This window comes from Rissa tridactyla, chromosome 5, assembly GCF_028500815.1.
Source record: "Rissa tridactyla isolate bRisTri1 chromosome 5, bRisTri1.patW.cur.20221130, whole genome shotgun sequence".
Taxonomy (NCBI): Eukaryota; Metazoa; Chordata; class Aves; order Charadriiformes; family Laridae; genus Rissa; species Rissa tridactyla.
In genome coordinates this window covers 63544367-63571630 of record NC_071470.1, presented here as the reverse complement: position 1 = coordinate 63571630, position 27264 = coordinate 63544367, and the positions used below count along the sequence as shown (strand labels likewise).

General features: G+C 39.7%; 1 protein-coding gene across 6 annotated transcripts in view; it reads right to left on the bottom strand.

Annotated features, from left to right (window-relative positions):
• PTPN13 (protein tyrosine phosphatase non-receptor type 13) overlaps nt 1-25686 on the bottom strand; it is a 128478-nt gene extending 102792 nt beyond the window's left edge. For 4 of the 6 annotated variants that reach the window (XM_054203375.1, XM_054203377.1, XM_054203378.1 and 1 more), the window contains exons 1-2: nt 25550-25678; nt 25244-25338 (exon numbers count right to left, since the gene is read on the bottom strand). The gene's annotated coding sequence lies outside the window, so the exon portion shown is untranslated. Of the gene's footprint in view, nt 1-25243; nt 25339-25549 lie in introns of all 6 variants that reach the window. The other 2 variants (XM_054203381.1, XM_054203376.1) reach the window with 2 other exon arrangements.
• Nucleotides 25687-27264: the final 1578 nt, after the last annotated feature.

Genomic DNA, 27264 nt, shown 5'->3' with positions numbered 1-27264 from the left:
GGTATACTGTCAATCACCAGCAACGAGTTTTTTAGGTCTCAAATGCTCCAAAGTTGCTGCTGGAAACGGAAAAGACAGTTCCACAAGCAATGCATGTTGTCCTGAGATCAGTAACTGATATCAACAGCTTTAGATGACCCAACAGTACTGCTGAAGGTTCCTTCCACTCCCTTCCAATCAACTAGCCAGAGCCTCCCCATCAGCATACAATCCTGGCTCAGATGTACGCTCACGGATATTAATCTGACAATTTGCAAGGAGGACAGGCTGACTAGCTATATTTAGTTTCCCAACTGTCTAGGCAATTTCATGCCTTCCACGTTTTTTTTCTTATTTCCAGATAACCAGCTCATACCCATATAATAGCAATATAAAAGGATGAATATCCTGCAGTTTCTAGCTGAAAACATGGGCTTTGAAGATACTTGCTGAAGTACTACCCAGAGTCTTTTCAGCTAGAATTCTATACTACGCTATTGAAAAATTACATATTGCTGGCTGCATTTCATCACAGACAGCTTATTTTTCCTGCTTCACCACTTGCCAGTTTTTAGTATTCAATTATTCTGCATATTTAGTAAGCCAGATACATTTCCAAAAATTAATGTTCAAAAGTCATTATCAAAAGATAATGGAAGAGAAAACAGATCCAGACCACATTTAAAATAATGAAATATGAATCCCCGAAGAGAAAAAAAAAATAATACACCATACAAAATGGAAAGCTGGGGACCAATACAGACTTGCAATAAACGGATAGAAAGCCAGAAATCATCAGGTTTCTAGTCAGTATGAGATTCACATACACCTGGCACAGAGTGTCTGGTCTATCATCCGTACCAGGGAATTTTGTGATTTCATGGCACTGTCTCAAATTTCAGTATGCACATTTACAATCAAAATGGATTATTCAGATCGAAAGATCTCATCTTTTCCCAAATATAATTAAAAATAACATGATCTGCAAATGAAAGCTTTTTGTGATAAATATTCTAAAGGAAGTATGCTAAGCGTAACACCACCACCACCAAAAATCCCCCCCCCCCAAATCCTTCTCTGCCACTCTCCTTTTCCCCATCTTGCAAAATCCTGATTCCTTTCAGCTGTGATTAAATCATAATGTGGACTGTTCTGCAGCAGATATAAGCTGATTCCCTATTTAATATCACTACAGAGACCATAAGCATGTCTGCTCAAACTCCCAAACATCTTACAACAGTAGAGGAATCCTGCAGAAAACAATTTCTTGATCACAGTAAGAAGTGCATGAATATCCACGTTGCCACCCAGGCCTCAGCTATAGCAGCGGAGGCAACAAGACCTGCTTGTATACTACTGAGAGCAGTAGCTTGACAAATAAACATCACAACACACGAAACCCCAAACATTTCAAAATGGGTTTGAAAGCCCAAGCAGAATACAACAAAACATCAATCATTACAAACATAGCCACATGCAAAACAGCACAAGTTGGGATTTGAGTAGGACTCTCATTGAAGCATATCTGTTTCAGTAACTTTTCGGTAACTTTGTTTTGGTAACTTTTCTTCCTCAGAACTATCTTGAAGCTGCAGTGCTTGTGTGTCACAGAAAAGAACAGGTCAACACATTGGTAATGAAGATTAAAGAAGCTTCCATGGAATGGTTTTCTGTTACCGGGGAACTGACTGACGCAAGCTGGGGAGAAGCGTTTGCAGGCAAATGCACGGCCAGAGTTCTCCATCTGTACATTCCACCCATTAGCAGTCAGGCACCATTAACTCAACACGATGAAGCTGACAGTGAAAGTGCTTGGCTCAAAACATGCAACTTCCCCACCAGTTTGTTTGCGATGGATGTTTTTCACAAGGAGAAATTCGTAGGAATGATAATGTATGCAATGCACAATTCTTTGAAATTTGCCGTCTCCTTAGATTCTGGTAGTCTTCAGTAGTGCCTGGTCCTTTGTGAATGCAGAAGCTGAAGTACTAAGTGCTCAATACATACAAAAGCTTTTGGTTTTGTGTAATGCCTGAGCATTTTGATAAATTGCAACATAATGACAGTATTAAGTAATTTACGTAAGAGAAAAACATATAAAGCTTTTGTAGAATACTGCATCAAAACTAAACGCACTGCCTATCTTCACATTTTAGCCCTCTAATTGCAGTTACATCCGTGGCTACATAGTTGTATAATGTTCATTTCCCAATTAAAATGAATCACCATTTAAAAAGTTTATTTAAACTCCTATGGCTAAGAACTCAGAGAAAGGAAGCTAGGTGATGGCAGCAAGGGACAACAGACTAGGAGCAGTGACCTCTTAAAATGCAGGAAAGAAAAGACAGAGTAAAGATGAGTTTTCTCCCTTAAAGGTAAACTTTTAGCTGATTTCAATTGAGCAAAGAGGGACTAATCCCAGGAGACAGGGTGAGTGGATCTCAGGAAAGCAGAATATTATTGGCCTATAATGACAAAACACAAAACTGCAAGTAAAGTGAAGCTTTTCTCTTGTACTAACAAACTAGTCTGCTTCAAACTTCTGAAGATGCTCCTAGCAGTCCCTGTGTTTTTCAGGGTATCAAGTTGACTGGCAAAGAAATCTAGATGCCCTGGCAGAGCTCTCAATGGACTCTTAGGTTCCTGTCAGGTCCCTTTCTTCCAGTGAGTCCTCCCCCTGTCTCCACTTAAGGTAAGCAAGATCTGTTGTGCTGGCATCCTGTGCCCTGTTCCTTTCAACTCCTTGTAATAAAAATGGACAGATTAAAGAACATTGAAAGGTGCAACTTCTACAGACGAGTTCACTCCCTTTAGGACAGCATTATGGTGGCATCTTAATATGAAGCCACACTGACGCTTAGCTGGAGATGGGATCAGGAGGCTTAACAAGCTAAGCGCATCCTGTTTCTGCACCTTGCTTCACAAGGTGAGAAGTCCAGGTGCAGTCACGATCAGGAGGCATGTCAAAGGGCTAGGTGGTATGAACTCAGCATGCACTGTGAAGGCATGGATTCCCCATACACACAAAACCCACACAAGATCATAGCCACTGAACATCCAAAAAGGGACACTCGCACTGCAAAAAGCACAACACAATGCAGGAAGACAGCAGAAAAATTAAAATAGTTAACACTGGTGAGGCACAGACATGAATGTTGCTTTCAGATTGCTTGCTTTGGGACAGGATTTACTCCTAAACCATACAGGAGTACAATTTTCACAGAAAAGGAGTTGCATCATGTGGAGGCAGTTCTTTTTCGCTCCAGGACAAGAGAGTAAATTCAGGTGTAAATCATTTGTATCAACAAGCCCTGAGTGCAATTTCTCACCCTCCACGCCATTCAGCCCTAAGCTATCCAGGCAACACAGTTCCAAGAAAGAATGCTGCTTAAACCAAAGGCCTCTCCCATATCTCAAACACTTCCTTTAAAAAGCCTGTTTACCTCAGGAGGACCGACTGCCAGCTCCTCCCTCTAAGGCAGACAGCTTATACATTCCTTGATGAGTGGGATGGGCAGTTCTGCCTCTTCCCTGTAAAGCAAGATCAGTAACCTCCTCGTCCCTATGCTCTACAGTTCCAACAACCCGTGTCAAAAGCACAATACTTATGGAACATCCAGGCAGTGCCAACATGGCACATGAGGCAGCCTGACACTTTCTTCGTCCAAGGTAAGAGGGAAAGCACAACAGGAGCAGCCCCTCACACTGAGTAATACTGTCAAAATGACTATTTGCAAGGTATATATATTTCTTCCTACAACTTGCGAAGTTTTCAAAACGCCTTGCTTTTTAATTATTTATATATGCAGTACAGACGTTAAATGCTCAAAATTCTCATTTCCCCCAACCACCAACTCTTTCCCTTATGCATTTAAAATTGAAGGTCTACAACACCAGCCAAGAATTAGGGGAAGTTTAATGGCCTATTCCTTCCAGATTTTATTTAACTCTTGCCAGCTGAAACACTAAGAAGCTATTGCTATAACTGTGTTTAATAAATACTATATGAGTGATTTTGTCAAAAAGTTCCTAAAACCAGACTGAAAGTCAAAAGGCTAAACTGCTTCAACTTAAATATTGCTTGACAACTTTGTGTTTTGGTTTTAGTAACACATATCCCTTGCTTTTTTCCCGTACCTTCTGCATCAGCATTTTTCCCCATATTGTAACTTCAGAACCAAAACTACGTCAAAAGCTGCGCTTTAACAACATCAGCTCAGATGCCTGCAGTACCACATACTTATTTGATATCTCATTGGAATACACTGCCAAGAAACATGGAGAGCAGCTGCTCTAGTCAAACACTCTACAGGTTGATAGAGTGAATGTGAAACAGTGAAAAAAAAAAATCAGAATATAAGAACATTGTTAGAATTTCTAGATAATCACATAAAATACTCTGGTATTTGTTTTTATCCTTTGAAAAATTTTAAAACAGAGAAAAGAGATAGCAAGAAGGCTCTATAGAAATACAAAATATTTTACTTGGTGAAAAAAAACACCTTATTTCTTCCGTATAAAACAATGCTATCTGACTTTATCTGTCCCGAATATGAGCATTATTGCCCCTTTGCTCCAGAGGTATACTTAGGCAAAAAGTGGCAATCGCTGAGGAGCACTTGTGTCCTCACAGGTAAGCAAAGAGCCCTTTCTTGGCCTCTCCTCTGTAGAAACAAATGCCTGAAAGCAGAAACACACTTAACAAGACAATTCTGTCGAAAAGAACCTCTTAAAATTCACCTTTGTAAAGCAATGATTAGATACCTAAAAATAAAACACTGACACTTTTTTTTTTATTCAGCACTAAGTGTGAAGTGCTTTCTAAAAGCACTCAATATGCACAAATCCCAGTGAAACTGAACTGGAGCTATACCTGAACACTTTTGAAAGTCTGGCCTCTCCCATTTCAGTACCTAACTATCTGGAGTCATTACCATGCCCTGTAATTTCAGAATGCTGGCATCTATCCTATTTATTTATGTTGACCCACATCTTACACCCCTGAAGAAGACTTGGAATGCATCTATCAACTAGTTTATCCCCCAATAATACTGTTGTGAAACCGTGCTTAAGTGCAGAACCCTGGAGCCAAGTTAGAAAGCTTGTGCCTCAGTAGTCTTTGAAACCTTACTTTCAAATACACACATACTTATATGTGTGCACATAAAATGTGGTATTCTATAGCTGCAGGTCCAATTTGCATAGACTATCCATAAAATAAAGCATTACTTGCAAATATTCGAGTCAAGCATGTAATCAAGGTAAATATACAAGCTAATCAAGTCAACTGTGTTTGAAGAATTATATATTTTTTTTTTAGAATCTCATTTATTCTTGTTTATTGTCTTAAAGGACAAGGAAACAAACCCTTGGGCCGTGAACACTTTTTTCACTTCTATAGATATGAAGAGGGGACAAAAAAGTCCCACAAGATACAAATCCCATCTTCCCCCTCTTTTTTTTTTTTTTTAAGTCTCTAAGTAGCTGCCAGAAATCGCATGGAAGTTTTGCGAACAAACACACTTCCATGGTGTTTTTCATTCAATCAGTCACCTGATAATAATATTATCTTAGTATAAGCACTATTCCTTCCTCCTTTATTTTGGAGAGGTGAGCAGAGACTAGTATTACCACCCAAGAACTTCCTCCCCCCAGGTGTGGAAGAGATTAGCTTCTTCCACTCGCATTTTTCCTTCCATGTTCTCCTCTTTCTCTCCTGTAGGAAGACAGGATGAAATGTAAGCAAAACAGTCCCATGCTCCTGGGCCAATCCTCAAACTATATCAAGAAAATTTCTTTAAAATTGCATCTCTTCTTCAAACTGATAGCTTGCTGCTTGACCTCAAACCTCCTAAGTAAAGGAACCGGAACTAGGCCAAATTTATGATAAAACACAAAGAACGTGGGAACACTCTGTCTTGGTTTGAGCAGCACAGGATTAATTTCTCTTTCAGAGATTTTACTTTTCAGTATGATCTCTTCTAATGCTAGGGAAAACTGCACTTTTAGAAGACTCTAGTGTCTGAATTTGTGAAAATATTTACTTTATAGCCAGCTACAGTATGCAGGTTTCAAGGTCTCAGTGTTTTTGAGCTCACCAGGTGCAGGGATGAGGAGCAAGACCCAGGCACTTGACCCAATCTGGCCAACAGAACTATTTCATACCATGAACATCGCAATCAATATAAATTAGAAAGTTTGCTGTGGAGTTCTCTCTTCTATGATGGCTGTGATCCTGAGAACTCCTTGCCCCAGCGCCGGACCCCTGAGCCCTTCCCTTCCTCCTGAAGCCGTAGTGCTCGCAGTGTCCGCCATTTGCTGTCCACTGCTGGGAGTGCACACCTTCCTGCTGATATAATTGGTTGGGTATAATCCTTGTATATTTTATATTGGTATCAAGATCAATACTGGTTCTTTAGTATTATTAATGTTAATTATTTAGTATTATTCTATCAAATCTGTTTATATCTCAACCCTCGTGTTTCCTTGTTTTTCCCCAGTTCCCCTTCCTGGGTGGGGAGGGGTCATCAGGTGAGAGAATAATTGTCTACATGACAATAAATTGTTGTGGGTTCTTCAAACCATAACACACTTCCAGAAGTATAAGGCACTGTTGGCATTTTATTTGAGGATACAACGATGCTTTCACACTCACTGTAACACGAGAGATCATTTCTCCTTCCAAAGCCTTAAATCAGTCTTGTATTCCCATGTCTGGAAGACAGAAGAATGTGACCTATTGAGAATCCTGGCTTGAACCTCCAGGGCAAGCAGTGTCTATTTTACTTGAAAAATGCTCACTTTCTTTCCTGGAAGGTGGAAAGAAATCAGCTTTTGTCATTGGACTGAACTCACAATGGAAGACAAGCGAGGGTTATTGCTGACTCCCTCCCTTTTCTGTTTCTCTATCACCAGAACCAGATAAACCTGTTTATCTGAGGCTTCCTGTAAGGCAAACTAGTAAATCCAGTCCAAAATGTATATAATAATCATGAAAGCCATGTTTTCTAGGCAACTGTAGAATGTTCTTTTATACATCAGGGTAGCTGATGTTTCACATCTGATATTAAAATTGTATTCAGAAGAGAATATAATTATCACTACAAAGTAAGCTTAATCCACATAAATCGGGGCATGACTCTTGTATCCCTCTCTTAGTTTAATTGTCAGTGTAAGATCCTTGGGCGACTCCCTTATTTTGCTGTTGATCTGCTCCACCTCGGAGAAGCATGTCTCCTTGGTGCGTTTCTCATACTTGCACCTTTCATTTTAATTGTTAAATAGGAACAGAGGACCTGTGAATAAGACAAGCTTTCTAAATGGAAAAACATAAATTTCAGGACTGCAGAACAGCTTGGCAATAGTAACACTTCCCAAACAGCAGATCAACTAATAATACCCTTATTCAGATGTAACAGATGAAACTCTTCTAATGACATGAAAGAACCACAAGGAAAACACTTATTATTGACAATATAACTTCATGATGTAGTGATCTACTGTCTATCATATAACTTTACTTACAACAGACAAATCCCAGACTGTGCAGCAGTCTTGATGCCTTCCTTGGTGTCTTCCCATACAGCTTTTTTTTTTTTTTGAGTGCACAGTGACAGTAATGCTCTTCATGAAGTACACTCAAGTACACAACTGTTGTTAGGTCTGTGTGGGTGACATGCATTGTCACCACAGCAAGGACTGATGACACAGAGAAACTAAGAATGGCACCTCCAGCTTTAGTCCAGCAGTCATTCCACTGTTGCACGCTAGAGCTAAGCATTCCTCAAATACTATAAAAAGGTCATGACTGAAGTCTGTCCTTATTCACTTGTATCTCTTAGCACAGCTGAAGAGGGAATGAAAGTTATTGTCAGAGGAGTAAAAATAGCAGAACATGCATGATTTAACTATCATGGAGTCACTAGGAAGCACTATCCTAAGTCAATAAGTAGTACTTCCTGCCATCTGTGGCATTTTAGAGCGATCTACAAGACAATGAGGCTCTGATGAGCAAGTCAAGCAAGTAGTGACAATTGCGCAGAGTAACTGCTTTTTCATATCACTACAAAGATGATTTTCTTTATAATCAGTCCCCAATGTTTGAGAAGAATAACGATCAAGCATTTAACACCATGACATTAATTGCCACAGACTAGAAACTCAGCGATTCTACAAGTAAGTTTCACTGATTTAAGAGGTACAAATTAAGCCAGTATTACTCAATAGATAACTTCCCTAATGGATAAACTTACTCTAGAATGGGTTTTTAAAAGTCTCTCCCATGGTAATGAAGTGATACAATTTTTACTACATTAGATAAATTCTCTAGTACTGAAGGGTGCAGATTCTTTTCAATATGAATCCTTCCAGTTTCAGTAACAGAGAATGGTACCTTGCTTTACAAATGCATCTTCTTAGTACGACAGCCCTTTGCAGCAACGTAACAACTGGAGTACATGAAGGCACCACAACCGCACCAGCCAGAAACTAAGCATGATATGCCAAGAGAGCAAGAGTCCCCAAATTTCTTGGATGTGGCATTACAAAGAGAAATTCAACCTCAGGAAGCTTTAGGTTTTTTTCTTTCTCCCCCCCCCCCCCCCGAAAATTGCTGACTTTCAGAGAAGTTTAGAAATATCATGATGTTGGTGTGCTAAAATATTGTGGGAAATCATTTTTAATACCCCCAACCTTAGTAATAAAGAAGTGTTAGGATTGTAGTATATTTGTAAATCACTGTTAAAGTCAACATACTCTTAACAAGTGTTAAGACTGATCTCACCACACCCTATTTCAAAACCAGATTTTAATCCTATATATTCATGTCCAGTCCTTCAACAAATTACTTCTGCTATTGTTATGGCAAATGAACTGTGGGGTTCACTTTGTTTTTTACATTTCTTCCCCCTGTGAGAGAAAGGTGGATGTGAATGAAAAAATCTTTTGGCAGCCTCATATATTTGACTACCAGACATTTTGGAATAAGAAGTTAGCAGAAGAGATACTTTACTATGGCACCAAAACAGTTTCTCCACAATTAGAACAGTCTAATGTATGGTACTTATGTAAGAAATGTAACTGTTTCAGAAACAATTCTGTTGTGTTTTCAGTTTGAAAGCAGCACCCTTGATTACTCACGACAAGAAAGCTATCTGCTAGCAGGGAGCTTAACTTGTGTATTCAACCACAATAAGCCCCTAGTATCCAGAGGACAGTTCATACCAACAGTTACTTCATATGTCCCACCTGGGAAGGAAACGATATCTGACAACAGAAGAAAAACTGGAAAAGGAACACAGCAAGTTTGAAAATTCCATCTATCTGCATCTGTTTCCCCCCAGCGCTGCTTCACCTTAGGCATATACAGGCAAAGAAGCTGCACTACTACAACACAATGATTTTTTTGTTTAAGTACACATTTAGCTCAATATGAGAGCTAACAAACTCCCACAATGGATCATCCCACCTACCAATATTTCTACTAAACCGCACCTATGTGTATGCTTTTTGCTATGAAAATGGAAAAAAAGAAAACCAAAACAACCCAACCAATTTAAAAGTTACCACCTAGCAAGTGTTCCCTTCAGCTAACCAGTTGCTACAAATAGTCCACTGGCTTTCTTACCCAACGCCCTAAGTCGATCTACATCCTTACTCACATTTTTTCTGCTTATGACTCTCAGTGCAAACAGCTGATGAGAGTCCAAACAATTACTGATGGAGATGGACCGTCTCCCAGATAACAACACTCTCCTCAGCCATGACCCTGAATGATGTTTTAGTTTCCGCTGTCAAGAACAATTCTGAAGCAGCCCTACAGCTGGGGGAAGAAGTGATCGTGTTCTCAAACTTTAGAAGGCCCGAGGGCGCTATCCATCTAGAGGGTTTATCTTGCACCATTTCTTCAGTCTTTGATGCTCAAGACAGCGATATTCCCAGCTCCTTGGAAATCTAGACTTCTAGACTACATATGCTCTACAACACAGGTAACACCATAGAATCCCAGGACTTGGAGTAGAAATAAATAAATAAAGTGTGCTGCCTGCCCAGACAGATAGAATTTTTTGGTTGATTTCTGGGAAAAAAAAAAAAAAGAAAAAAAGAATGCAGATATGGCATAGAGAACAGAACATTACGAGGTCTGCAGCTAGACAACACCATGGATATCTTATCTGTGAATTCACCTGTCTGGGAGTAAAGCTATTACTCACACAAGTGATGACTAATTCTTATTGCGAAAGTCTGAATTTCTACCCTGAAAAACAGACAAGACAGAACATAGGCCTACATTTCAGCTGTCAAGAACTGTATACACAAGAGCAGCTGTATCTTTAGGACTAAGACAAACTGAGAGATCCTTTCTCTACTTATCTGCAAGTTGAAGAAAACACTATTTCAAACGCAGTAGCAAATATCTAGTGTTGTTCAAAGAGCACTGCATTTTCTTCACTCTTATGTAGCAGGAAAAAAACAAATGTAATTTTGCTTTCAGACAGAGAGCCTTTCTCTACTCAGACCTAGTAGTACAAGGCATGAGATTTATACTTCTTATAGGCCCCAAAATACAATAAAGGTTCTATGATATATTGTCTTCCTGTGTGAAAATCCGTACGAATATTTATACTAAAGAAATTTAACACAGGGGGAATCAGTGACTAACTTTATAAAGCAACTTCATATGTTTCCAAGTGAAAACCAACTTCAAGGGAACTACCTCTTCAAAACAGAGATATCTGATGATACCCCATTCTCACATTGAGACTTGATCAGGAAACACGTACGCTCCAAGGCAATAGCAGAGATACGAACAGGCAGCTGGCTGGATTTGACTGTTCCTACACAGAGATATTAGAAAGACAAAAAATGATAAGCTGCTGCCTCATAACATTCTCCTCAAATGAAGGCAGACTCATTCTAAGGAAATGAGAAGCACTGGCAAGTGAGATTACATACTCTCTGAACTTTACATCAGGCTTCAGGAAGGGTGTGCTTCTTATAGTGCACACCCATGTGAGAAAGAGTGTGTGTGTCCCCCACACATATATATGTGCATATACATATGCATGTATTATGTTACCACCTATCAATATAAAATATCTATGTGCATTTGTCTGCATGTGTATACTTCACATACACCAAACATCTCGCTTTTAAGTTTCTACTGCAGGACAGGAGAAAAACACCCTAGCACACAAACTAAGTTGTAAAGGGGCAGGAACACTGATCTATTTCGAGAAGTCAACATCAACTACCTAAAAGCCTTGTTAGAGGGTCTCTAAAGCCTATTAAAGGTTTTGGCCAAGGCAGATTTAAAGTAAGATTCTATTAGCATTTGTAAAAACAGATTTGATACCAGCAGATGGGCTGCAACTGTAGTAACAGACCTCCATCTGTCCAGAAATCAGCTCTTCGTTCTACACGCACAGCACTAACAAGTCTTAAAGGGTAGAACCATTTCCTGAGAAGCATTTCAATGGCATTCATCGTTTGTGTATACACCTTACCTCATAACGGACTTCACAGCAAGTTCTTCTCTCCATAAGCTACTAACTTTCCAGAGAAAGAGTAACCTATTTAACTGCTACTTCTTGAAACTACCTAGCTGGTGTTTGAACTATATAAAAGATGTTTCCGCTTCCCGAAGTGATGCTGAGCTGAGAAGCAGACTGCTGGAAATTCATTAACATTGTCCTTGAACATGATGCATCTTATTTTTTCACCCAGTAACTGAGAATCTGTCAATGTAATCAGGTGAGCTACTGATAAGGTCCAGACATTAACGATATTGAACAGTACTGGGTTAAACCAGTAACCAAAAAAAACCCAACCAACTGGATAATACAGAAGGTAACTGAGCTCTAAGTTAGATGCACACAGTACAAACACGGAGATTCCCTCTTCTATCTAACACCTGCTTGTCCCAAGCATAGAATCCGTGACAACTAAGGTGATTATTTGTCCTCTCATTGCAGATCCCTTCTTTCTGCACTTCCTTCCATACTCACACATAAAGAAATTAATTTAAGACAAAAGTTGTACATAGAATCATAGAATCTTCATGGTTGGAAAGGACCTTTGAGATCGAGTCCATACTCTCTGCATGCACACTCCCAACCAGTAACCAATTTGCAGGGCACATAAAAATCTGAAAGAGTGCAGAAAACAGGCAACATATGCTTTCATGCTGTGAAACAGACCCATTGCCCAGAAAAAAGGAAGACAAGCTTTATAGGAAGGATATTATCCCCTCCTGGCTCATTATAGGATTTCCAAATATTCTCAATCATCTGCTGCTGCTGTTTCCGTACTCCAGTATTTCTCAAGCTTTCAAGTTGTTAAGGTTCTCTGTTAAATCTATCCTTAGCAGGGTTTCTAAGCACATTTGCACCACCATCTTGCATGTATTGAATAAATACTGGGTTTTTTTTAAGGGAAGACCTTCTTTATCCAACCATCCATAGTTGATCCATTTCCTGCAACTGGTAACTTATATCAAGATTTACCTACCATTTGCACATCTACTCCACTCAACTCTGTAGATGTGGTATAGACCAAGCATTGAGAACAGCAGAGTCCATGTGACAGCTATCACCAACTAAATTAGCAGCATGTCTAGAGATACCTATCAGTTGAAAGATTACCCACAAAACATGAAGTTTTTTGGTCATGGATACTTGCATTTTAAACGAGCTCTTCATGGAGGCCAAAACCTTCTTGAGCAGCTTATACCATCCAGTTTAAATCCCACAATTAGGAGGTTTTAGCTCCAGATCAATTAGTAGACAAAGCCACTTGAAGACTTGGAATGCCTATGGTTAGGAAATCACGATCTTGCTTCAAAACATGAGTTGACACAGCACATATGGCTTTGTACCAAAATTATACAAGTTAATCAGAACCTGACCGCTTAACTAGAGTCCCTCAGCCTGTCACTCTGTTCACCACACCTCAGAAAAATATATAATTATATACTGCATGATTTAGTATGCTATTTACAACTTAACAATTGTTAAATTGACTATACTGCCCCTTGAACAAAATTCTGTTAGAAATCTAGTGCACGCCCTATTTATGATTCATGTTAAATTCAGAGGCTACACATAATTTATTCAGTCCTAGAGCCACAATATCCTCCATGTCCTAACTGCCCTCAAAGATGATTTGATTATTATTCCTTTTCCTTTTAGATGGGAAAACATACCACTTCTGTTTCACAAGACATTCATCTACCTGTTATTGCTGCCCAGCTTCAAATCTTTATCAAGCTTATAGTTTCTGAGCCAATAAAGTGAATGGAATTTGGAGCGTATAAAGGACCCTCGCCACAAAAAACATAAGCTTCAGTATCATTTGATAGCAACATGAAAAATCTACAAGGATGATTTATAGAACTCTTAACTAGACCTTCCACACAAAACAGACTGCCTGATCTTAGCTTAGTAACATGGTTTAGTGGTGGTTTTGTCAGTGCTAGGTTGATGGTTGGACTTGATGATATGAAAGGTCCATTCCAACCTAGACAATTCTGTGATTCTATGATCCATAGTAAAGACAGGGAGATAGTTCATGATATAACAGATTTGATTTAGCTTCACTAACTAGAATGGACAAAGACTCCATCTGATCATTATCTGTACTTCATAATATTTTGGTGCTTGGAGAGATTACAGGACAGAACAAGCTACAGAAGATGGCATTGCTAAAAAAACAGGAAGAACAAGATAGTAGTACCTCCTCCCATGACACAACACCAAGCCTGCTGCCGCCAAAAAACAGAGTTCAGGGAAGTTTTGCTTTGTCTGTGTGACAAATATACTCAAATTAGTTGAGTTACAGGACAAAGAGCCATATTACACCCTTGGCTGCATAACAAGGACTAACTAGCAGAAACTTTTCCTCTATGGGCCTAGAAACTGTGAGGGAAAGCAAGTCACAGCATCATCTTTCTTTTCTTTGAAAAACATTCCTATGAACAATAATGGAGAGCTAATCAGACTGAGGACATACGCAGACAATGCCCATGTACAAATTATACTTGCAGTATTGGAATGGAACCAAGCAGAAGGTCATATTAACCTCTGAACCCACTGCCCTAGAGAGGGATTAAGTGAAAGGAGAAGAGAAGGATAACATAACAGTGTTTTAATATTTTATTGATGCAGCTGGACCACAGGGAGTTAGACCAGTTAAAGAATGCATCAAATTTTCCTGCCTTCTCAATCAAGTTGGTAATTCCAGGTACAGCAACTTAACCCCATAACTCTTACTTCATGGAGACCCAGGAAACTAACTAGAACCACCTAAAATAAACAGAAATACCACACCGACACAAAAAGACTTTCATCCCTCCAAAACCTAAGAGTTCAAGTCTTAGACAATATGGTCTGCATACAACATACCAACTTTCATCCTTTCCATGTGTGGCTGGAACTTTTACAAAAATACAAATTTTCTTCTAGTCCTGCATGTAGTATTTCAGTTTTAGGCTTGCAAAATATTATTTGCAATTTCAGTATATAAATGGCATAAACTTCTAATGCAAAGTACTGCTTTTAGGAAAAAAATCTAAAATTCTGTGTGAGAAAAAGATGGGCTGAAGCTTGTCAACTCCTATTTCCATCTTATATTGCTAAATAAACACTTTGGAAAAGAAGTGAAAGAGATTATTCGTTGACACAGCACATAGAAAATTCAAAAATGTAAGGCTTTAAAAAAAACACTTGTGCGGTAGCCTGAAACAGGTTTCAAAACTTTAGAATGTTTTATCAGTAGTTTCAAAACATTTTCAATTTTGATATATGTTTTCTCGCTACCATGCATTTCCTATAAAATACTGAATTTGAATGACAGTTTATCAAACTGGACCAGTTGTACTAATTTACCTCAAGCTGCATACACTTATCTGAGAGAGATTAGTACTAGATAATCAGTGAGAAGCATCAAGGGTTCATCGTTCTAGAAATACCCAATTTGATATTAATGAAAGGAGGCAAGGACAAAAAAAAACAGGGAGGGAAGCAACAAAATTTTACAATCTTGCGATTTAAATCTTAAAGACGGAAGAATGTAATACCTTCTCAGTCCATAGCGGGAGGAATAATCCATAGATTCCTCACTGTGCAGAAGCACAGAAGCCAGAACCAAGACTTCAGACAGTAGAGAGAAGCAGAGACAGCAAGCATGCTTACACAATAGCATACACGTACTGTTTTAGCCAAGAAACACCGAATTTACAGAAAAAGTAGCCGTTAGGGGCATCAGAAACTTTCACATAAGAAAAATAAATTAAATAATCATTATGGATGCCAAGTCTTACTGGCAAACCTAAGCCATCTTGTGGATCATTACTAATCAATTACAGAAGAAAAATACTTTTTCCTCCAATAATTGTTTTGAGTATTTTTATGATTTGGTTTACACTACTGGCCTTTTTTCATCCAATTACCTAGAAGCTGAATTTCCCTCAGCCATTTAGGGTGAAATAAATGCATTCTCAGGCTGCATTTTAAAAGGTACAGATTTACAGATTACAATTTTTAGTTTTGGCAAAAAAAAACAACTGAAGACAGATGGCACTAATCTAGCTTTTGCCTTTTATCACGCTGATGAGCGACCTCTCCAATATTTTAGTGATCATCTTCCACAATAATCAGACTTCCATAAAAGTGGCTGTAAGACTTCACCCTTTATTTCACACCAACAGTCTACAAACAGGCAATGAAAAAAAAACCAGTTTCTCCAACTGATAGATGGGGGGGGGGGGAAAGGAAGGAGAAAGAAACTCAAACTTTCCCCATCCAGAAGTCACACACAATTTACAGACGCTCTATATCAAAGAGCATGCTGGTCACTAATTAGGGCTTTTGTCCCATAGAAAAATCAGAGGTCCACAAATTCTTTGAAAACAGTTTAAAGACAGTACACCTCGGGCTTCCAAAACTATTATAAAAAGCAATCACTCTTATTACGTGTATATTACTTCTTGGCACAACAGTTGTGTTGTGTTGTTTGGGGGGGGTGGGGTGGGTGGTTTTTTTTGTGTTGGTTTTTTTTTTTTTAAACTGGCTTTTATAGCCTAACATTGAAAATACATCATAAGCCTTGAAATAAGTGTTGCCTACATAAAAAATAAATTTATATATAAATTATTACAGTCTAGACAGGCAATAGCTTTTCTTCCACTTCTCCAAAACCACTGAAAAGGGAAGCAGAACAAACCGATTTTGCATCACCAGCAGACTTTCCAACCAGCAGTTCATATTATGGTGAAAAGTTAAATTCTGTGATCTTCAATTCCTTAATATTCTCAAAGCAAAGGCAACGGGCGGGACAGAATCAGTGAGAATTAACGCATATATCAAAGAGTTTAGTTAATGTCAAGCACAAAAATGCTTTCTATAATATTGCAAACTGTATTCCGCACTGTGCAAGCACCAGGGAAATTTCCACATACCACGTTAAATGCAATTTGCTGGTTCTATTCTGCTTTTTTAATACTCTGTACTGAAAGACACAAATTCTGTCTGACAATATTGCAAAACTAAAGGGTCTGCACTGAAAAATGCTCTTTTGACTATTCTATGCTTATTTCAACATGCAACGCTAAAGAGCATGAACAGCAGAACAGCACACGTGCTAGTATCAACAGAGAACAAGAATCCAATGCTGAGGCAAGCAGGGACAAAAAGAATGCCTTTTATCACTGTAGAACGTCCTTCAGTTCTGAAGTAACGTTTCCCATCTGTAAAAGAAATCAAACTATTTACATCTCCACAAGTTGTTTTTTGTTGTGCTTTTCATGTGATGCCATTTAGAATGACAATTACTTATATAATCTATTTCATTATTTCATCAAGTAGTATGTTTTCACTTTCTTCTTTAACAACAACTAATACTGCAACCAAAACTTTGTGATATCACAAAGGTGTTCCTGTATTTTTGTCCTCTCTTCCTGAGCAATGAGTTGTATGCACGAAAATTAACTTCTTTGATTACTTGACTATCCATCCGCTTAAGGGGTTTCAAGAAAAGGGAATAAGGATTCCATGAGAGAAAGGATGAAAAAAACAAGCAAGGAACTGCGGCTTGAAATAGACAGCTCAACATTCTGTTTACATTTCTGCAGATAGATGGAAACTTCTCACATCTTTCAGGTACAGCCATGACCACTGCTGATGCAGAGCACTGACTTAACTGCAACCAATACACTGCTGTACTGCAGATTTTCATGGGTGGCACGGCAATGTTTGGATTCCTTCAATTCCTAGGGTTCTTCTCTGAACAGCAAGCCAGTCCATGTGGACACACACAAGCTTCAAAGGCAGATCACAGACTTCTTATTAAGCTTTTTTGGGGAAAAAAAAAAAAAAAAAAGTTGAAGAAGCTTTCCAGTTGGAGAAGCTTCCTATTTCTTTTGGTATTTAGAAGCCTAAGCAATGTTCAATACAAGTAGTACTATACTGAATCAGACCACCTCTCCCCTCAGCCTTCCCTAGCAATCACCAGTTTATTGAGTTCCTGAGCTAAAGGTTAGAGCTGCACAGTCAAACCTAACAGTCACTAATGGTCTCTGTTCTGTTAATTTCTCTAATCCCCTTCTGAACACATTTACACTTTTACTCCACATGACATGCTGTTCCAGTAACACAGCTGTAATTAAGCAGTTCACAAAGAGTATTTTCTTTTATTTGCTGTGAACACAGTAACCTATCTTCTCAAATTTCACTAGAGAAGAACATGCTAAGGGTCTTGAAGGATCCTGTAATGCTTCGTGGTCAGCGGACTTTTTTTTACCAGACATTCAGCAGTAAATGTTTGCAGCTACTGAAAATAACAGAAAATGTTTTCTTCCGCCAACCTTTGCTGTGTGCACTACTACCACAGTGACTGACAAATCTAAACAATCTTCTATCATAAAAAACATTTTCTACTCTGAAGACAATGCATGCAAATAAAATTACAAAATTGTAAGAAAAACGTTTTTCGGGTTTTCCTTAGTATTTTGTGGCAAAATAACAAAGAGTAGGCTTAAAGTTTTCTTTCTTTACCTACTATGTTCCTCAAATTCACAGAGGACAGAACTGTACCAGGGAGCAAGGAAAAAGGGAGAAAACTGTTCTTGCTGGAGCGATTTGCAGTAGATTAAAGCAAGCACTACTGCCAATGTGATAGAACGGTACCAAAAACTACTGAAAACAAACAAGAAAAAAAAAAGTTCATTTTTACAACGTATCACACTCTTCTGAAACACCAGCATCTTGTAGCAATCATCCTGAGCATACACATTTTAATTTGATATAAAGGAGCTTTGCAAAGCTATTTCGGTAATTCAATTCTGCACATTAGCCCATGAGCTTAAAGCTCCAGGCTGATTTGGCTGTTCCACACATGTGATAACCTAGCTGCAAAGCCACTCAATAAATGAGTCTATACAGCTGATGAAACACACTTTCATCACTGGCAGCTAGCAAATCTTTATAATCAGATAATCTTTAAATTCTTTAAGGTCATTCAAGGGATTGCAATGACAGGGCACACTGAAAAATTAAGCTGTTCAAAATTTAATGTTCTTGGGAATTAGCTTGTTTCATTAAGCATGTACATTTGCCAGATAAATAGCATCAGAAGAAACCTCTTTCAGCAAACATAATCTCTGATTAATACATGCATACAGGCAGTACTCCCTTATTTCCTAGAAGTCAAATTAATGTGAAGAAGTCCAATTTTGAGACTTACAGAAGATGAAGGCAAACTGGCTTCAAAAGAAAAAACAAACAAAAAATTCGCCTCAATCATTAAAAATAGTTAACACATACTAAGGCACTTGAAAGAAATACCATAACAAAACCTCTGAAGGAAAAACAGTATTTATCACCTGTTTAAACATACAATTTAAGGAAGTTACATATAATCTTTAATTAGGCTGCTAGAGGGATAACTCTGTGTAAACCTAATCACACAACTGTCCAGTCAGCAACATATACTACAGAGATGTCTCTCAAAGTAACACGTGTGCTGTTACTCACTGACATTAAAAAATAAAGAATAAAAGTAGCACTTGTACCAGTGTATTGACTATTTGCTTGCCTGGGATTCAAACTCCCAAGCTAATTCATTGAAGGCAAATACAGCTTTGCACTGACTTGGGAAAAGCGAGCCGTTATTTCACTGAGCACTAGGAAGGGATTTTCCACTTACTGATTTTACAGTAAAGATGACAAAAGGCAAAATGTCTGCTCCCTTCCCCTGCTCTAACTTTTATTTTTGCTGAAACACTAAATTATGCAAAGAGGGAAATGGGTAAAAATCAGTAATAATTTACTGTTGCACTTGATGAATTGTGACAAGAGAAGAAGAATCAACAAGATTTTTTACAGTACTGATACTCTCGTGAGCAAACTAGGTAGAAAATTTATATGATGTTTAACTATGCATGACATGGATAAAAATCCTAAGACTCCATTTTTTCACGCCTCTATTACTTAAGGCAATACGCAAGTCCAAATCTTTCATCACTTAAACAAGGCATGACTTTGCTAGGAAGCACAACTATTTCTAACATTTTAAGTAAGTTTCAAACTTACTTAAACAAAATTTAGCCTCCTTTTTAGTCCATTTAATCTTTTACAATTACAATATATAGAAGTGGTCAGCAGAAAAAGTCAAGAGGCCCATCAAGAAAGATGGAACACACTTAACACCAAATAAGGCTGCTTACAAGTCTGAAATTTTGTAGTTAATATTTCAACAGCAATGTCCTACAAGGTCTCCGAATACCTGCTGCGCAGCAGACGTGGCTTTACAAGACAAGTCTCATTACCTTTCCCTGGTGACCCTAAGAAAGCCCTGCAACCACTGGCATCACAGGTTTATTGGGGGGTTTTTGCCTTCCTTGTAAGCCACTCACGTCTATACGAAAATCTGAAAATACAGTAGCCAATCTACGCACATTATTGATATGCTAAAGAAATTAATATTAAAAAGGGAAAAAGCCTCATCTGAAACATAAAATTAATCACTGGGAACCAATTCCCCTGCACAAACAGGGAGCTGCAATGACAGCATCTATAACTCTTGAGATAATGAGATAAGCCATGTTCTGTCTCTACTCAGTAATAACTTAGAAAGCCTTTGCACTCAGTTCCTTGGGGTTTTTTTCTTTAACAGGTTTTGAGAGCCTGCGCACTACCTGAGTACAACACTACTACGTGAATAAAAATAAAGACAGACTATGGAATGGACTTGAGACTCAGAAAAACTTTATCTCCAAGCATGCAACTTTACTGTAAATATTATTTATATTAACAACTCTTTATGCTTTTCAATGTCAATTCTGAAATAGCACTGAAGTCAACAGAGAATCCAACAATTTTTAATACATTGGCATAACTATGGTATTGCAATGAACTAATACTGTTAGTTTTGTACGGCACACAGCAGTGGTGGTAAGATTCCAACACACGAGGACATCATGCAACCTACTCAGAAGACTACTGTCATCTGGCTGATAGAGAATATCAGCTGCACCTACATACGTATATAGATGTAGTCAAAACAGCTTTTACAGCTGTTGTGATACTGGATATGAAACACAGGAGAACATAGTATTTCCACTGATTTATCCAGTAAGAGTTTAGCATTCATTATTATGAAAAACATGTTCCACCTTCAAAACATGAGGAATTTGCACAATCTAACAGCTTTCTCCCCTTGACAAATTATAGAGCAATGAACAAAATTGGATTTCAGGGAAAGGTCTGATGTGAAGGAGCCTTTGCTTACGTTCTCTTACTTGAGAGAGTTAAACTGGAGTGCTTCCTATTAAACTCAGCATCAATTTCAAGCTTACAGCACAAATATAAATCACCTGCAAAGGCATTGTTCAAGAAAAGTCACCCAATTAGCCTTCAGCTCAAGATACTTTTTCCTAAATAAAACAGGCTTCAGATATGCCACTTCTGAGGTGCCTGTCTGCACATGTACCTGAAACCAAGTACCTACAATACATACAAATACTCAGTTGGAGATGATGTCAACACGATATGAAAACCATTTTCAGATTCACTTTCAAAAATTTCAGCAAGCTCTATAGGATGTTCCCTCCCACAGATATAGGCAAATGTTCTTCTTTACTAAGACAATTTTCAAGAAACAACAACAGCAAATTCTTCATCCAGAGTTGGGAGAACACCCCAGAAAACCATCTCCTTCCTCTGACAAAGTAGAAGCACACAGAAATTGAAAGTCTTTTCATCTCAGAGTCTACTGAAAAAAGCGTGTTTTTCAACAGCGTCATATTAGTTCATGAAGAGGTTTGCATTCAGTTCCAAACTTGTGCACTTAAGTTTTCATATTTTTTAGGTCAGTCAATTATTCTCCTGGTGCTTTACTTCTAGCTATGAAATAGGAGATAAAGCTTCCCTCTCTTTTCCAAGTGCCCCATCTCATCTAATTTAATGACAGACTGTTTGAAGCAGGAACAGTAAGCTGAACAAGCCCTAGTCCTAAATCTGACATTACTCTATCATCTACAAATCCTTAATAACACTCAACATCCTGCAAAACTACAGTACTCCCTATAAATACCAGCAGGCAAAAATCAGCAGTTATAATACTAGGTCTTCTTTAATTCTTGACATATTACTTGCAGACATTTCTGTGGCATATTAAATTTACACATAAAAGATAAAGAACACCACATGAAACCCTGAGAACAAAGCCTTCTCACCTCTTATTCTTCCTACGGAGTTTCATAAGCTAACTGGAGCAGATCTCTATCCTGGCAATTGGATTTCAAATTCACAAGACATATCATTGTCCCAAGGCAGCCTACTCAATTCATTGCCTTTTATGAAAGCCTTTTAATAGATAATGATGCACAAAGAACATGCCTAGTTGCTCACCAGGTATTTAACTGGCATAAGAGAAAGAGAAGCCCAGACAAAATAAAAACTTCACCAAAGAGTTGTCTTCTGCCCTTCCTATCTGTAAATGCCAGCTTCCTTCTCTACACTTCAGGAGGAGGTGGGGCTGGGAAACGCGTCTTTCAAAGTTCCACCCTTCTTTACAGATGCACAGATTTCATTAATAGTTAACTGGCGACATACAACATTAACTTACTCTGGTATTCATAGCCTTCCATCCACATTTGTCCCATGTCCTACGGCAACTGCTTACAAATATTTTCTGCACCATGACACACTACCTCAAGACTTACTTTTCAGTCTCTTTGTCTCACTAACTAGCTCGTTTTAAAACAGTAAAATTCCAGCCAGTTCTTCTGTAAGCAGAGAGGAGAAAAAGAAGCGAGACTGACAAGAGCACTGGGCTGCTAACCAACACTCCCTCTCAAATGTCCAAAATGCAGCAGCTAGATTAATACTTACATGTTCTTAGGTTTAACAGACTCCTGGTGAAATCACTTTGAGTTTTACCAATATCCATAATGGACTGAAGGTTTTAGGCTTGTCACATGGGTAAACTGGAATGCTTTTCAGAAGAACATCATTCCCCTTAAAGACCTGACCTTGCTCTTGTTGAAGTCTTGACAGGTGCCTTGGAACAACAACTAGATAGACTCTTGAGAGTAAGGTCTCCTTAACCGTGAAGTAATTGGAACAAGAGGATGCCTATATTAACCAGGCCCGCTAGGCCATGTTGTCATGTATTTCAACATGTAAATGTTGGAAGCCATTTAATGTACAGCAGTATTCAGAGACTTCAACTGATAAAGAAGAGCTTTGTCCAACTGACAGGCGCTTCAACAATAAACTTCATTTAAGAGTCTGCCTAGTCTCATTTTATCTGTCTCACTCCTTACCGCTCTTGCAGGAATAGCATGCTATTAAGGTTTGCTGACTAAGATTTGAAAGCGCTTCGAAGATTTATTGTACTATACAACAGGTAATTATTACTGTTCATACCTGCATTCGGTTGGAAGGAAAACAGCTATATGCCAAGTAATTTCTGTTCCACATGTAAAAGTGAAAATATTTGCTTTGCTGTGCTCTTTAAAAAGTAAACAGATAAAAGACCGCATTTTAACTTGCAGTCCTTCACTGTAATGCTTAGTCTATAAGAACTGCATGGCTGAAAAAATCCCACCATAAAGGAAAAAAAAGCAAGGAAACACCACACCTTCCTTCTCATTCGAACAGGCAAAGGCAACATTTCTGCCTTGGTAACTTCTTGCAGGAATGCAATCTCCTTCCTTTCCTAGGCTTCTTCACTAATTCCCTTCAAGGCTTCCAAAACACAATGCTATGCAGAAGTTATCACAGGTTCAAGATGACCAGTTACAGTGGTTACTTACCACTCATCCATATCACAGCCCATTTTTACTTTCAAAGGCCTGTGAAGCTGTGAATAGACTACTGGATCCCATCCTCTCCATACACTCTGTTATCCTAGTGAAACTATGTACTGTGCATTCACTTATCCCTTAACATTCAGCCCATCCTTATCCCACAGATACTTCCTTGTTTTATGCATGGTCTTTCATCCACTCAAGTGTCCTCAAGTCTGTGGCTCTCATAGCCTCCAATTCCACTCAACAACAGTATCAAGATGAAGACGGTTTTTTTGTTTTGGGGGTTTTTTTTAGTTAAGCTGTTATAACAACACCCAGTGATACAGCCTGTCTCCTTTTACATCTGATGTATTCAAAAGTATTTATGTTTACTGCACCTTTAACTTAAAGAAAATAATCACAGTCTGAATAGAAAAAAAAAAAAAAAATCAATAAAAAACCCCTCATCTACAGAAGGTTCAATTTTTTTATCATACAACAGAAAATTAAAAAAAGAAGTCCCATTGTGGGAGGAATATATATGTGCTTTTCCAATCATCAGAAAAGATTGTTAGGTTATAAAATATGTTTAAAAGTTAAACCATAGGTTTTTCTATCTCTTGCTGTCATTTCTTTCTATTCTTAATTTACTGCTTACATTTAAAAACTGTTTATGGAAAGACATGCTTGTTGGCAGATAAAAAAGACACTCCAGATGAAATACATACGTCCAACGTCAAAGCTGAACAAACAGGTACATTTGATAGCACTAGGAGTGGTAGCGAATTCTGTTGTAACTGCACTACCAAAAGATTCTAAGGCTAGATTTACTCTTTCCACATCAGTATTTCTTGCACAAGAACCAAAGTATTTAAATTCTTTTCCTATTTGTATGCTGGTTGATTCTAACTCTTGCAGAAATGTCTTTAAAACATATTCCTGGTCATCCAAAGACAGACTTGCATAGGCAAAAGTGTCAGTCTGATGCCTGACACATAATTTGAACACAGAAAGCAGTCCCGGATCTGGAGTCATTACTTTAGGTATTAAATGTCATCACTTCACTAGCCTTAGCCAAACCAATGACCTGGCAGTCAAGACACCTAGGAATATAGGTATTCAATGACAGCTTGCTTACATGAGGTTCAGTCCCCAGGAGAAAGTCTGTGTATTCTGACCCAGTTTCACTGTACAGTTTCATAAAAAATGTTCTCTTCCCACTGAAAAGGCTTCATGAACTGATCACAGTTACTGCCCTAGCTACTTCCACATGCAAAGACTTTCACATTCCTTCCTCCAAAACTCACACCTTAATAAGATGGCTAGACACAGATTACCTGCAACCAACCTTACAGTCTTCATGTCCTACATTTACTTCTGATCCCACCTACAAAACCAAACCGGTTCCCAAATGTTTCCCCAATAAACAGGAGGGGTACAGAGCAGCTCCTGGCGGTTCCCTATGAAGTCACTGCCTTTGTTGTTTTAAACATGCAATTTAAAGAGAATGACACAATCCACAATATGAGAGAGATTATCCTGCGGTCTGCGGAGGTGTCGATTGCTAGGAGATAAAAAGCCAATGAAACCTACGCTATTTCTCATCACCGGCCAACAGATTTATACTTCATTTCTGTTCCTCCGAAAACGTTAATAAGGCAAAAAGTTGCCCTCTGTTACGAAGTTCGGGGGGTTGCTTTGTCTAGTTTGCTAAGCAAAGACGGGCCCTTCGCCGCCGGCAGACGCAACCCCCCCCACGCGTGTGCTGCTGCTACTGAAAGCCCAGTCCAGCACCAAAGGCGACCCGGGCTGGAAGTCCAGGGGAGGAACCATCACTACCCGCCGCGCTTCGGGCGGCCTTTCCTTCCCCCCTCCCACACTCCAGCCCCGACGGGGCCCGGTACTTCGCCCTGCCCGCGCGGCCTCCCTCCACAGCGGCCGCCAAGGGACCAGCGGCCCCGGGAGCCGCGGACCTACCGGCCGGCCTAGAGACGCAGGGCGGTGATGGAGCCGAGGAGCCCGGAGCTTCGCCTTCCCCCGCAGCAGCGCTCGCCTAAGGTTGTGGTAGGCGCCTGTAAGGGAGCGCGGGGAGGGAGTCAGAGCGCAGCGGCATCTCCTCCCACGCTGGCCGCCAGCCCCGGCGCCCCTCTCGCGCACGGCGCGGAGAGGGCGGGAGGGGCGGCACTCCCCGCCCCGCGACTCCCTCGCATTCCCTCCCTCTGCGCGGCCGGCCCGCCGCCAGCAGCCGTCCCTCCGACCCGACCAGCGGGCGCGGGTACCCACCACGGCCACCCGGCCTCGCCGGCCCGGCCCTCCCGCTGCCCGCTCCGCTCACGCCGGTTGCTGCCCCCTCAGGGCCGCCAGCAGCGCGGGGAGGCGGCCGCGCAGCCGCCCTCCACCCCCGACGGCCGCTCCCTCCCTCCCTCGCGCCCCCGAGGCGGCGGGGAAGCTGCTGACACAAGCCCGGCCCCTCCCTCTCCCTCAGCGCCTGGCCCGGCCCCGGCCCTACCCGCCCTCAGCGCCCCGCCCTCAGCGCCCCGCCCGGCCCCTGTGCCCCTCAGCGTCCGGCCGGAGCTCGAAGGTGACTTGATCGTTGACGCTCTTGGGGGTAAACTGCTGCGCTGGTAGCGGCAACCTGTTCTTGGCCCCAAAGGCGAGTTTGTTTTTTTTGGAATGATCTTACTTCTGTCTGCTCCCGGTCCTTGGCGCTTAAACTGGAGGTCTTGGTTCTCTGCTGGAGGAGTCTGGTGCACAGTCACCCGTCCCTGAGGGCGCTGGAGGGATGGGTGAGCCAGGAGGGGAGCCATCCACGAACACACGTTTCATTTCCCATCACTAGTCAAACCGTTGCTGTGTCGTTCCGGGGGAGGGGGAAGAAAAGTTGCACGAAGCAAACTTATACAAACAAAAGCCTTAATGGCAAAGTTTTCAAATGTGGCCGATTGTTTTTAGGCTGTCAGAGAAATTGTGGTGAGGAAAAAGTCTGCTTGGCTAGGTGAAAAGGTTTGGTGGGGTTTTTTTTGAAAATAAGGCTTTTTTTCCACCTTGAATATGAGATCTACTGTGGGGACCCACTGACTACCCGTGCCATGGGGTTGGAGCGTCTGTGGTGGGTTCCTCTGGGGTTTCTGCACGAGCTCCCTTCTGCGTGGAGACAGGCTGTGAAAGGAAATAGTCACAGGGTAGGAAAAGTACGTTTAGTTGCAAAGAATGCTATCACCGTAGATGTGGCCCCAAATTCAGGCTGTGTGAAAATGAACTTTTTCAGAACAATAGTCTAGAAGAATGGTTTCTATTAAAACAAAAAATATAAATTGTGGAAACAGTTGCTTTAGAATAAATAAAAAATGTGTGTCTGTAACTGTTTCATAACTAAATACCAATTCCTTTGTACTAACTGAAGTATTAAGAACTCAACATGAAAGTAAGTCTGCCATAAGTAATAGTGTCGGTGACTTTGTGTTAAGTCATAATAAAAATAAGGATGAGTAGTAGAACTAATTAACATTTTAAGAGGCTACAGTAATCTAAGATGTTGTTAGTTGTGTAATTTAAATATTATTTTCTTGTAATACAAGTTCTTTAAGTTGATAACTACCTACTTAAATTTTAAGGTGAACTGAATGTATTGTTATCCACATTCCCAACAAGAGCTCGTTTTGGTCTCTGGACACTTATACAGCATTTATATGGCAAGGGCCCACCTCTCCTTTCTACAGGTTAGTGTCTTACTGAAATAAGATTTTTTTTTTGTGGATGTTGATGATCTGTAGTAGATTTTATCCTAAAACTCTACTTCCATGCCTCAGGTCACTTTATAGTTGCTATAACCCATATTACTATATATTCTGTCTTTTTTACTGTATTTGAAAATGGGGCACAGAAAGAACTCTTCGTAGGAATATGTTTTTTTTTGCAAAGATACATTATTAATTCAAGTAAACAGAATGGGTAAAACAGGACTTACAGATTTGTTAAAACCCAACCTACATAATAAG